We start from the raw sequence: 12,564 nt of genomic DNA on the forward strand, positions 1-12,564 counted from the left end.
GTCAGCTAAACCAGTCATATAGCCAATAAACATACTGACACGTTCAGGAAACATGTGACCATAATTTAACCACTGCAACCTAGTGTGGAAATCATCTAGACCGTGGGCTGACTCCATCTATGCATATCATAGATCAGGGCTGTCAAACTTGTGGCCTGTGTGCCGGATGCATTACACACTGTCCATGCCCACACCCAGTTTAACAAAGGGGAAAAAAGTCCCTATACATCATGTAATGCTGTGATGACACAAGTTTGACACCCCTGCCACAGACCATAATTTTTCCAAAAATGTACACCCTCAAATTATATCACCTTTAGTTTAATGCTTGGACAGGTGAAGAAACAAGGAAATGACAAACAGCAACAAGATAGATAACCTCAGTTTATGTGGTGATGAGTGTATCATTAGAAAACATGAAAACACAGATTATGGGGACATCATCCTGAAGAAAATCTATGTGATTAGTAAGAGTCAAAAAAAGACTTGATGGCACACGATGGTTTGTTTATTTTTTTTAATCTAAATTCTCTTTACATTTTAAACCAGTAGTGATTAGTGATGGAGTGATTTGCAATTGGTCAGCAGGGGTTTTTAACTTCCAATATTTCAGTAATAAAGTATTTTCTCCATTCCTAAAATAGATTTCTGAAATTTAAAAAATGAATTGGGAAAAAAGAATATCTACATGTATTGATTGTAATAATATACTTTAAGTTTGAACAGATGCAGAGCAGTCCACCTTTTTTACACAACTCTTTGTCCATTTGTGATCTTAGTTATATTTGTGGAACCTTGATAAATGACTAACAAACCAAAGCCCATCTTTGTTTGTTTGTTTGTTTAGTTTGTCAAACAAGTACAATATAACAGGTTTAAGTATAAACATGGACATGAACAAAGGAAATGAGTAGAAATAAATGGGAACTGTAGAACAGGGATGGAAGGCACGCTGGTGCATTTATGCACACCCCCTTTATGAACCTCTTAGGAATGGGGTGAAGTCCATGGTAGACAGTTTAAGGTTGAAGCTGTGAGGGTTAAGGATGTAACAACAGAGTCAGGTAGAGCATTCCAGGCGTTGACCACTTTGTCACTGAAGTATTTTCTGCAATCAAGTCCAAAACGGTTTACCTTGAGTTTGTATCTTCCCCTCTGAATAAAGTTCCAGTCCAATTCAACAACTTCCCTAATGCTGTCCTAAACTTTCTAGGATTGCTGCATCTAAGATTGCCAAGAACACAAAAATAAAGAAACAAAGAAACAACAAACTGAGAGTTCATGGAGGTTTTCTTAGGGATATTCAGCTCTTGAAAATTAACAGCGCAGATACAACTAGCTTTGATTCATTGTCAAACATTGCCACCAGGTGGCTTAATAATGAATATTACTGTTAAGAGTTACTATTGACAGAAAATATTACTTTTGGCAGTTGTAAAAGCTATTAATAACATATTTTGCCACAAAGCTATTAAGAAAATATGTGGTTTGGAACAGATATTAAAATAACTTTATCTTTTCAACAGCATGAAATGAAACAATCACATTTTCCTGTCTAACATGTATACTCATTATTCAAACATATGAGATGCTGTATTCCTTTACTATTTCCCTTAAATAGAAAAATTGAGAAGATTAGAGGGGGAAATTGTGAAGATTGGGAAGATTAGGGGTGGTTTGTGGCTAATGTAAAACAAATATTCCAGGATATAAAATAGAAAGTACAGAATTGGGAATACAGAATTTTTATCCTTCAAAATTCACTGAAGAAGAAGAAGAGAAAAAGAAACAGGAGGAGAAAAAAGCCAAGTTTGAAAGTCTCTGCAAGATTATGAAAGATATACTTGAAAAGAAAGTAGAGAAGGTTGTAGTTTGCAACCGACTGGTTACTTCTCCATGCTGCATTATATGTACATATGGCTGGACTGCAAACACGGAGAGGATCATGAAAGCCCAGGCTCTCAGGGACAACTCCACAATGAGTTACATGGCTGCAAAGAAACATTTGGAGATAAATCCTGACCACTCTATCATTGAAACACTGAGACAGAAGGCAGAAGCAGACAAGAATGACAAGTCGGTGAAGGATCTGGTCATACTTCTGTACAAGACTGCACTTTTGTCTTCTGGCTTCAGTCTAGAGGACCCACAGACAAATATATCTATAGAATGATAAAACTTGGTTTGGGCATAGATGAAGATGATGCTACTACAGAGGAAACAAGCCCAGCAGTTACCAAAGAGATGCCACTACTGGAAGGAGATGATGACACTTCACGTATGGAAGAAGTAGATTAAATACCCATTTATCTGAAAGAAATGTGGATATTCCCTTTGTCCTTGGCTTTGAATAAGTTATGTTTTGTATATTATGAATGTTAACCTGCTGAAAAATTCATGACACTTGTCTGCATTCCTTCTTTATATTTATTTTTTGAAGATGTTATTCTTTTATTTTTGTTACATTTGCTTTTTTAGGTAATGTGGGATGCCATTGAGGAAATGTCCTTTCTTGATATATAACCCTGTACATTGGCAAATAAATATTATTTGGGTAGTTTATGGCAGGATTTTTGTGCTGGTGGACAGAAAAGGGGAGTAAGTGGAAAATCCAGTTCTGCAAATGTTATGGTTAAGTCTCTGAAGTTACACAATTGAACATCTGTATCAGATAGTATCTGGTAACTAGGTATTTGGAACTGAATATTGTGGAATATTTAAAATCAGAATTCCAACCTGTTACATTCTGGCATAGTTGCTGGTAAGCTAAGACGATCCCTATTGGTTGAGGTGCTCCTGCCAGCTGGTGGGAGAATAACAAGTGCCTGATTGGCTGTCTGTATGACAGCTAACAGTATAAATAGCTATCAGACAGGGAGCGTTTGTTCTTGTTGTGTGGTTAACTAGTTCTGTTAATAAAGCCTTGATCGTTACACAAGCCTCCTCTCATTCCTCAGTAGCTTTGAATAAAGCACTGGCGACGAGGATGGGATCGGGTTTCTAAAACACCCACCCACTGAGATCTTAGATATACTGAGGAGATTAACAAGGAAAAGGAAAAGAAATAAAAAGAAAATTTTTTTTCCTCACAACGCCGTCATGTCAGCAATTCCCCCCTTTTGCTGCTTTTATACCAGACAAGGAATCTTAGGAAGCATTTCTTGAGAGATTTGAATGCTTTCTCAAGGCAAACAATTTTACTGACACTTCCTCAGACAGGAAACAATGCTATTTTTTAAGTTTGTGTGGTCCGGAGATGTTCTCCACAGCTAGGGCTCTCGCAACGTCTGTTCCCATGCACTCGCTACCATTGGAAGTCTTAATTAACAAGTTAAGAGCCCATTACATTCCAGCCCCATCTCGCATAGACCGGAGGCATTCTTTCCGAAAGTGTTTCCAGAGTGAAGGCGAGACTGTGAATCAGTTCATGGCTACTTTGCGGAATTCAGCCATACATTGCGAATTTCAGAATCTTGATGAAGCTCTATTAGAGCAATTAGTATGTGGAGTAAAGGACTTGTGTCTCTAAAGATGTTAATTATTCCGTTCTCTGAGCTTACTTTATAAATCTCTATGGATGAGGCTAGAACGGCAGAACAGTCTGACAGATCTGCCGCTGAAATTCAGAGGTACCAGGCTGCCCGCAACCAAGCCTTTTCTTTGGTGGCAGCCAATCACCAGTGTGATGAGGACGGAAGTGCAATGGGAGACTACAATGATATCAGTCACCTCAGAGCAATCCAAGGGGATAAGTGGAGAGAAGTTCCTGGTCTGGCTGCCTAAGCTGTGGCGGTAATCACTTGCATTCCAATTTCAAGTTCAAGACGGCCACCTGCAGATGCTGTGGGAAGAGGGGTCACCTATCATATGTGTGCTGTGCCACACTACCCTCCACTAAGATGGCATCACCGCAATCTGGCAATCAACAGAATGGCAGACAACCCAGCAAACCCAGTGAGAAATGTCATGTTATCAACCATGCTGCTGACTTCGAGAAGCAATCGAGACTTTAAAAAATGTACCTCACAGTACTGCTTGAAGGCACCCCATGTAAAATGGAAATTGACACTGGGTCTGCTCGGTCCATCATATCATGGGGTAACCTCAAGCGGTTAATGTCTTTTGTTAGCAGTCAGAATTTGAACTCATGTCCCTGCAAATTAAGAGACTATCAGGGAAATTACATCCAAATATTAGGTTGTGGGGTTTTTGAAATTGAATATGGGTCTTTTAAAGGGCACCTGCCACTTATTGTAGTGGCTGATCCCCTGGCTACCTTATTGGGGCTTGACTGGTTTGATTCTTTAGGTCTGCAGGGGTCCACGCCACGAATTATGCCACCCTGACCAGGGAGTTCGAGGATGTGTTTAGTGACACACTTGGTAAATATACTGGGTCACCAATCTCCTTTAACTTAGATCCTACCATTGCCCCGATCTGATTAAAAGCTCCTCGCATTCCTTTTGTCTTGAAAGTTAAGGTGGACGTTGAAATTGATAAATTGTTAGCCCAAGGGATATTAGAGCCTGTAGATTATGCCCGTTGGGAAACCCCCATTGTGATTCCTCTTAAGTTGGACAGATCCATTAGGATCTGTGCCGACTATAAGATGAACCTAAATAGAGCGCTTCAGGCTAACCCCTACCCTATTCCAGTAGTGCAGCATTTGCTGCACTCCTTGGGACAGGGTAAGCTGTTTGCCAAACTTGACCTGGCCCAGGCATATCAACAACTGACTGTTGATGATGCCACGGCTAATGCCCAAACTTTAGTAACTCACCATGGGGCTTTCCGGTGCAGACGCCTCCAGTTTGGCGTATGCATGACTCCGGGCATTTTTCAGAGTATAATGGAGCGAGTGCTCCAAGGTCTTCCAGGGGTAATACCCTATTTTGATGATGTTTTAATTGCGGCAGATAATTATTAGGAATTATTATCTAAATTACAGAGTGTCCTTCAGCATTTTTGCAGCGCTGGCCTAAAATTGAAAACAACAACAACAAATGTTTCATTGGGGCAGAATCCGTTGAATTCCTAGGGTTTCTGATAGATGCCCGAGGAATTCACCCAACTCCATCCAAAATTGAGGCCATTAAAAATGCTCCTGCCCCTATGAATAAGGCTGAACTGCAAGCCTTTTTATGGCTCTTAAATTTTTCTGCCACATAAGGCTACAGTTGCAGAGCCATTACACAGGCTGCTTGACTGTTCAGATGCCTGGAAATGGGACAGCCGTGAAGCGCATGTGTTCACGGCTGTCAAATTGCTGCTTACGTCATCCGCTGTCCTTATGCAGTACAGCGATAAATTGCCCCTTATTCTGGCTTGCGATGCGTCCCCTTATGGTATTGGGGCTGTTTTGAACCACTGATGCCCTAATGGGACAGAGGCACCAATTGCTTATTTCTCTTGAACCTTGTCCAAGGCTGAGAGAAATTGTAGTCACTTAGATAAAGAGGCTTTGGCAGCCATATCTGGAATCAAGCGATTCCATAACTACCTCTATGCCCACCATTTTTTGCTCCTTACTGACCACAAACCCTTGTTATGGATTCTAGCTGACGACCACCCTACTCCAGGCATCCTTTCCCCACGCATGTCGCGGTGGACTGTTTTTTTGGCGGCTTATTCTTACCAACTTGAATACCGTCCTGGTAAGAACATGAGGCATACAGATGCCCTCAGCTGCTGCCTTTTGCCATCCTTAAGCCCCGATCCAGCTCTGGCCGTGGCAGTTCTCTTAATAGAGGACTTAGAGTTGCTCTAATGGCCACTGATATAGCCATTCACTCTAAGCAAGACCCAGTTCTTTCCAAGGTGCTGGATTGGACACGCAGGGGGTGGCCTAGGGACAAACTGTCTGATGAGTTCCTTCCATATTTTAGTCGGTGTCTGGAACTTTTGGAACTAAAAGATTGCTTGTTATGGGGCAGCAGGGTGGTCATTCCACCTTCGCTCTGCAATATGGTGTTAGACTACCTCCACAAGAGCCATCCAGGCATAGTGTGGATGAAATCCATAGCCCGCAGCTATGTCTGGTGGCCCAATCTTTACAAGGAAATTGCTGAGTGAGTCGGCAGCTGTCAGCCATGTCAGCTATCCCGACCGGCTCCTCCAATTGCATCGCCAAGGGAATGGGAATTGCCTCATGGACCGTGGTCCTGCATCCATGTGGACTTCGCGGGCCTATCCAAGGGCAAACCATCTTAGTTGTAGTGGACGCATTTTCTCTTTGGATAGAATTGGTGCCTATAAAATCAACTACTTCAGAGAACATAATAAGGGCCCTGCAGTGCCTGTTTGTTACTCATGGATTGCCAGACACATTGGTGTCCAACAATGGGCCCCAACTAATATCAGCAATTTTCCAAGCCTTCTTGGCAAGATTGGGTATTACGCATATCCTGGTGGCCCCTTACCATCTGGCCAGCAATGGCAGGGCTGAGTGGGCAGTTCAGTCAGCCAAGGAGTTGCTGTCGAGAATGTTCCCTGGTAAATTAGTGGAGAAAATAACTAACTACCTAGCAATCCAACATTCTACTCGCTGTCCAGTGTCTGGCAAAAGTCCTGCTGAATTATTAATGGGACGGTGATTATGGACATTGCTAGACCAATTGCATCCTACATATGAAATGGACGCCCCACATGTTGAAATAGGTCACACTATTTCATTCCTGGGGATAGAGTTTATGCCCACAACTGCCAGGGGGATCCCAGATGGGTGCCCAGAATTATCACGCATGTAACCGGGCCCTGTTCTTATAGGGTCTGACTAGATGATGGACACCAGTGGCGCCACCACATAGATCAATTGCGGCGCCAGGTCCTGCAACACCAATCTGCAGATGAGTTACTTCCAAATAGCGTTTAACAATGACCCAAACAAACCTTGGTTGCTACTTACCAGCAAGACCCAGTTCTTCAACCCTGGCGATGTTGGGATGCGTTCTCGTCGGGTGGCTTACCTGATAGTTTCAACACTCCACCGAGGGGGGAGTCTCCAGTCACTGATGACATCCATCGCCCAGAAATGGAGGAGTCCAATCAACAACCTGATCTTCCGGCTCCTGACCAGGAACTGAGATGTTCAGGGCGGAGCCGAAGTCAACCTGCCTATTTAAAGGACTACATCTGCGCAATCTGGGGGGAAGGAGTGTTACGTCCTGGCATAGTTGCTGGCAAGCTAAGAAGATCCCTATTGGCTGAGGCACGCCTGCCGGCTGGTGGGAAAATAACAACCACCTGATTGGCTGCCTGTCTGACAGCTAACAGTATAAATAGCTGTCAGACAGGGAGCGTTTATTCTTGTTGTGTGGTTAACTAGTTCTGTTAATAAAGCCTCCTCTCGTTCCTCAGTAGCTTCGAATAAAGCACAACCTGTTGATGTTTAGTTTTTTATACTGTAAAAAAAGTAAATTCCACACTTAACATAGAATAGAATCTACTGTAAATCTATTATGTCTAATGCAGTTTTGCATGTATGGTTCTACTCTGGAACTATCTAGAAATAAAAATGTGTGGCAAAATTTGGAAAGCGGATCTTGGGACTGCACCCATGAGTTTGTGGTGGCTGTGGCTATCCAGACTGAAATGGCTTTTACCTCTATGGTATTCTATTACCTCAGTATTCTATTACTGAGATATGACATCTTTTTGGGCCTAGGGCATAAGTAGAATTTTTAGGGTATGTAAAGGGTGCCTTTAGCCATAGAATGGCTAAAATAGGACAAATGCTTAATTATAAAATGGCCTGAAATAATAGGTATGGCCAGTGTCAAAGCATCCGCTTATCAGAAAGCAAAATATCCCCATGGATGCTATTTTAGAAATTTTGTGAGACCTAAAAGTATTGTCTAAAATAAACACCATATGAGAGGCTGTGCTTTGCATTCTAATTTCCATTAAAAATAATATTTTTAAGAATATCAGGATAGACAGGAACCTGGTAAACACAGGACAGGAAAAGGAACCCTTAACCCATATTATGGTAATAAATCATATGGAAAATTACAGCTCCAATCTTTTGCAGCATTTTGGACATTATTTTAACAAACCAATGTTTCATCTAAAACAAGGTTTAATTCTGTTTAGTGAAATATTTTGGCTTCCTCAATTGTAATCTCAGTTGTATTATGGAAAAAAGCATAAGCAGCGCCATTAAAGTACATTAGATAAATATTTTAAAGACTCAACTGAATTTGTAAAACTTAAAAAATATGGACCATTTATTGAGTTGTAGTTATAAATTATCAGTGAAATATTTTTATACAAGGTATAGATTTTGATTAAATGGATGAGAATTTAGCAATAATATAAAGTTCAATTGAATAAATGCATTAAATTCATACTACATGTTACATTTAGAGAAAACCGGTATAAAATGTTCTATCATGGATGCATTACTTCAGTATTAGTTCTAAAATAGATGGCTCATTTTCTAAAAATTCTTTGAAATGTAATGACCAATTTGGATCATTTTTGGATCTCCCCCCCCCCCCATTTTTAGTGGCATGGTAAAATCTAACAATTTTGTAAAATAATTTATAATGGAATGAATCAAATATTTAAAGTTCAGTTTCCTTTCCAACATGCTAATTTTTAAATTAAATTTACTAATGACTAAAACTTACATTTCCACAAAGCATATTAAACCAGCTGTGTTCATGATAAGTGCTACATGTTTCCCATTTGAAACAATGCACAGTTTGTTTTGCAGAAGAGCTAATTAAACTGGGAATGTGGCTCAATGTTAATAAAAACTATATATTTCTGAAGTAAAACTGACAAAGAAGAAACTCAGAAATCATTTTTGGATTACAATTCTGCATATGGCTTTGTACCAAATCTGAAATTTGAGTTCCTCTTAGCTTGGTCCTAAATTGTTTGGATGGAAATTTCTGTAATTCTTAATCTTATTTAATGTTTTATACTATGCTGTATGATTGATAATCATACAATACTTAAATTTTAACAATTATTTTCATGTTTTTCAATATTGTATATTCATTTGTTAAAAACTAACTTATAAAATGTTTTTTTAATTAACCCAACACACTGTGGCCTACAAATTCCTTATTAAATTCCCTGTGCTTCACTTTATACATTTTTTCATCTATTCTTTGGATAGGTACTTGTATATCGTTTAGTGCTTGGCAGTATTCTTCTAGGATTCGGTGTTTGTTTCCTTTTAAGATACATATTTACAAACATGCACTGAAATTCAGTTTTGGTCACCACAATATAGAAAAGATGTAGAGACTCTAGAAAGAGTGCAGAGAAGAGCAACAAAGATGATTAGGGGACTGGAGACTAAAACATATGAAGAATGGTTGCAGGAACTGGATATGTCTAGTTTAATGAAAAGAAGGACTAGGGGAGACACAGGGACATGCAGTCACTGGAGGCAGGGGAGGCGGGGCCTCACCAGTCTCATGAGGAAAAGGAATTTTTAAAAAAATAATAATTAAAAAGGCCAAGGTAGTTGCTGCCAGACTCCAAGTCACAGTGACTTCAAGTCTGCTTAGTGTTAACTGTAGGGGGAGGCAAGAGAACTATGGACCTCCTTTGCATAAGGAATTTTTCGCCTTTTAAGAGTTAAGCAAGGGTTAAAAAGCGAAAAATTCCGTATGCAAAGGAGCCACGTGATTCTCCCGCCTCCTGATCTGGGAGCAGCAAATCATGCCTTACGCCACTTGAGCGGAGAGGGCAGAGACTCCATTTCCCAGGCTGCAGAGGGAAAGCGAGCTAAAGCCTTCCTCGCTGCAGGTTGAACTTCTCGGTTGCAGATGAGTGTGAGAGAGAAAACCGTGAAGGGAGAAGAAAGAAATGGAAGTTATGTTATGTTATGTTAGTATTTATAGGGCGCCCTTTTCCCTGAGGGGACTCAGGGCGGCTTACATAAAATAAGGAAGGGAGGGTACAAGACAATAAACACAAAACAATACATAAAAGTAAAATAGTAAACAACATTCATTCATCATTCGGGTGGGGACGGATTATCTTTATCCCCAGGCCTGACGGGCTAGCCAGGTCTTAAGGGCTGTGCGGAAGGTCTGGACGGTGGTGAGGGTACGAATCTCCATGGGGAGATCGTTCCAAAGGGTCGGAGCTACTACTGAAAAGGCTCTCCTCCGTGTGGACACTGACTGGCAGATGGAACTCGGAGGAGGCCTAATCTGTGCGATCTAATTGGTCGCAAGGAGGTAATTGGCAGGAGGCGGTCTCTCAAGTACGCAGATCCACTACCATGGAGGGCTTTATGAGTGACAAGTAGCACCTTGAAGCGCACCCGGAGATCAACAGGTAGCCAGCACAGCTCGCGGAGGATAGGTGTTATGTGGGCGAACCGAGGTGCACCCACAATCGCTCGCGCGGCCGCGTTCTGGACTAGCTGAAGTCGCCGGATGCTCTTCAAGGGCAGCCCCATGTAGAGCACATTGCAGTATTCCAGCCTAGAGGTCAGTGCATGGAAGGAAAGAAGGAGGTGGGGGAAGAAGGGAGGAAGGAGGAAGGAGGAGGAGGAGGAGGAGGAGGAGGAGGAGGAGGAGGAGGAGGAGAAGAAGCATCTCTGGGCAGGTAAATTATGCATGCACTAAGCGAGCTCTGAGAGAATGGCTGTGGAAGGTAAGGGCTGCGGTTCTCCTGCCTTTTCCTTTTGCAAAGCCAGAAGCGCCCCCGGGCACCCTCCCCACCTTCCTTGTCCTTTGCTCTCACCTGAGGGGAGCAATCGCAACCGAGTTGGGGGGGTGTCAGCAAGCAGAACAAAGGCTTCAGTGCCTTGGCCAAATGAGGGGTAGGAGTGGGGGAGGGTGGGGGATGCGGGCCTCAAACAGAGGCTTGGAGAGGGCATGGAGAGGTGAGCCAGCGAGGAACCTACTGAGCTAGGGACAGCCGCCACGTTTTCCCTCTTTGCTAGGCTCCTGCATAGCTCCAGTGCAGTGCTGGCTGGCTCACCCCTCTGCCCCCTCCCCCGACCTCGCTTTAAAAGGAGCTTGCGGTTTTGTTCTACAGAGACCCATCCAAATCCTGAACACATAACCCCCCCCCCTTCGCCTTCCCTTCTGAGGGTGTTCATGGAATCCCCACCATGTCCTTTTTACCTGCAGCTGTTAGTCCAATGTTAAGCTATTGAGCACCTGCCTGCCTGCAAGTACTTTCTGGGCATCAGGTGAAGTTGGCAGGCATGATGCCCAGAAAGTGCTTGCAGGCAGGCAGGCAGACAGGAGCTCAATAGCTTAACATTGGACTAACAGCTGCAGATAAAAAGGACACGGTGCAGACGTGGCTACTAACAATGGTCAGGGCTACCCTATGGTGGACGCCACCGGGGCCCTGCCACCACTTTAAAGCCCGGGCGGCAGGGCTTTAAAGTGGTGGCAGGGCCCCGGTGGCAGGGCTTTAAAGTCCTGGCACCATGTCTGCCATAGAGCGGGTCCCGGTCCCGCTCTATGGCGGAGGCAGCACTGGGGCTTCGGCGAGGATTTCGCGCTTGCCTCACTGGCCATGAAGCTCACCGCACGTCACTGGGGAGACATGATAACAGCGTTACAATATCTCAGGGGTTGCCACAAAGAAGAGGGAGTCAAACTATTCTCCAAGGGACCTGAGGGTAGAACAAGAAGCAATGTGTGGAAACTAATCAAGGAGAGAAGCAACTCAGAACTGAGGAGAAGTTTCCTGACAGTTAGAACAATTAATCAGTGGAACAGCTTGCTTCCAGAAGTTGTGAATGCCCCAACACTGGAAGTCTTTAAGAAGATATTAGATAGCCATTTGTCTGGAACAGTATAGGGTTTCCTGCCTAGGCAGGAGGTTGGACTAGAAGACCTCCAAGGTCCCTTCCAACTCTGCTATTCTATTGAATTGTATTAAATATAGACCTACTATATCTGCTATCATACTACATGAGATGGCTTGCTTTCAGTCACAGCTATCCAATTCTTTTGGCCTTAGGACTTTGATAAGTATGATGGGTTTAACCACATCCATCTTTTGATTCTAGATGTAATTCATCTTGGTCTCTCTCATTCTCTGATAAAGTCAGAGAACAGAAATGGAGCTACAAAAATCTCATGTTCTATAAGATAAAATCAGAAAATTTCTGATGGAGTGAGATATATTTAACCTCATCCATCTCTCATTTTGGAGACATAGAATGCCTTGGTTCATTCTCTTCTTTTTATTTAATCTGAGAACAGAAATTGAGGTGCAAGATTCTCATATAGTTTCACATTTAGACTATGTTGTATGACAGACATTTTTTTTGAATAGCAGTAACAATATATTTCAAACAAAATACATAAATGACTAGAATAGCAAGAGCAGTACAAGCTAGAGGATCAGTTTACTAGTAGCAATTGAAAGTTTAACTGCTGTTGCTAGAAAAGAGGAATTCCTGAATCCCATAGAAACTACGGTACCTGGAGATTGCAGTAAAGGCAGGAGTGTATCTGCCACTTCCATAAGGCCTGTGTTGTTTTATTTGAATATTTACTCCAAGCAGTAATACAAAATACAATGAAACCAATTTGTCTCCAAAAATGATCAAGTCCTCCTAGTAAAACA

At 42.3% G+C, this 12,564-nt stretch overlaps 1 pseudogene; it reads left to right on the top strand.

Annotated features, from left to right (window-relative positions):
• The first annotated feature begins 352 nt into the window (after window positions 1-352).
• On the top strand, window positions 353-2,494 carry LOC106540138 (heat shock protein HSP 90-alpha pseudogene; annotated as a pseudogene).
• The last annotated feature ends 10,070 nt before the right edge of the window (window positions 2,495-12,564 follow it).

The sequence above is a fragment of the Thamnophis sirtalis genome, unplaced genomic scaffold (genome assembly GCF_051295495.1).
Source record: "Thamnophis sirtalis isolate CommonGarterSnake01/CBP01778 unplaced genomic scaffold, rThaSir2_p1.2 scaffold_5, whole genome shotgun sequence".
NCBI classification, from domain to species: Eukaryota; Metazoa; Chordata; class Lepidosauria; order Squamata; family Natricidae; genus Thamnophis; species Thamnophis sirtalis.